This window comes from Gossypium arboreum, chromosome 6 (assembly GCF_025698485.1).
Source record: "Gossypium arboreum isolate Shixiya-1 chromosome 6, ASM2569848v2, whole genome shotgun sequence".
In the NCBI taxonomy this organism is placed as follows: Eukaryota; Viridiplantae; Streptophyta; class Magnoliopsida; order Malvales; family Malvaceae; genus Gossypium; species Gossypium arboreum.
Window position 1 is genome coordinate 95,024,703 of NC_069075.1, and position 1,500 is coordinate 95,026,202.

Here is a 1,500-nt window from a genome sequence, read left to right on the forward strand (position 1 = left end):
ATAGGTTAATATGTAATTTTTGTAAGAGTTTAAGGAATTTACCAAATTGTTCATCTGAGTGATCTTTCTTTGTCGCGTTGGGGTGTGTCACACGAAGTTTATATTCAACAGTCACTGGTTTGTTTGTATTTTGATCACCTCACCTTGACCTTTGCTTACACAATTTCTTGCCTCGGTTCTGGTTCAGGCTCAATGACTCCTTCGTCATCTTGAATATTAATTGCGTTGAATTGTTCCCTTGGGTTAGGTTCAGTATTACTTGGAAAACTACCTTGTGGTCGTTCGGAGATTAGTTTAGAAAGCTGGTCTATCTGAGTTTCGAGGCTTTGGATCGACGCTTGTTGATTTTTAAGTGCTGTCTCAGTGTTCTGAAAATGGGTTTCTGACACTGATATAAACTTTGAGAGCATCTCTTCAAGGTTTGGCTTCTTTTCCTGTTGGTAGGGTGGTTGTTGGTAGCCCGGAGGATGTTGTGGTCTTTGATTTCCTTGACCGCCCCACGATAAATTGGGGTGGTTCCTCCAACCTGCATTATAAGTGTTACTATATGGATTGTTTTGAGGTCGAGGATTATTACCTATGTAGTTAGTTTAATTGCTCGTTATCCATGCTGTGGCCATAAGGTTGGTATTCCGAATGGTTTGTTCCACCACTACTTGCTTCGTACTGCATTACTGGGTGAACCTGTGAAGAACTAAGAAAACCATCAATCCTTTTATTCAAGAGTTCTACCTGATTTGACAGCATGGTGATCGAATCAATGTTATAAACACCGGCTGTTTTCGTTGGCTTTGTCCTCAAGACTTGCCACTAATAGTTATTTAGTGACATCTCCTCTATAAACTCATAGGCATCTTCCAGTGTTTTATTCTTGATGGTTCCGCCCGCTGCTACGTCAACCATTTGCCGAGTCAAAGGATTCAGACCATTGTGAAATGTTTGTACTTGGAGCCAAAGCGGTAACCCATGGTGAGGGCACCTTCTCAGAAGGTCCTTGTATCTCTTCCATGCATCGTAGAGTGTTTCTAAATCCATCTGCACAAAAGAAGAGATATCATTACGTAATTTACCGTTTTAGCCGGTGAAAAATATTTTAGTAAAAATTTTTTCATCATTTGTTCCCAAGTAGTAATTGACCCTTGTGGTAACGAGTTCAACCACTGTTTAGCTTTGTTCCTCAATAAAAAGGGAAACAACTGAAGACGTATAGCATCATCAGAAACGCCATTAATTTTTAAATGTATCGCATAGTTCCAAGAAGTTGGCTAAATGAGCGTTAGGATCCTCATCCTGCAAACCATCAAATTGAACAAATTGTTGTATCATTTGAATAGTGTTAGGTTTTAATTCAAAAGCATTTGCAGCTATAGTAGGTCTAACTATGCTTGATTCAGTTCCTGTTAAAGAAGGTTTAGCATAATCATACATAGTGCGTGGAGCAGGATTTTGATTAACTGCAATTGCAGGAGGTAGCTGATTGCCTTGGTTTTCAGCCATCTC

General features: G+C 39.6%; 1 non-coding gene across 1 annotated transcript; it reads left to right on the forward strand.

Annotated features, from left to right (window-relative positions):
- The first annotated feature begins 961 nt into the window (after positions 1-961).
- LOC128294258 (small nucleolar RNA R71) lies at positions 962-1,068 on the forward strand. Its single transcript, XR_008284572.1, has one exon. It is a non-coding gene; the product is annotated as a small nucleolar RNA R71 (small nucleolar RNA).
- The last annotated feature ends 432 nt before the right edge of the window (positions 1,069-1,500 follow it).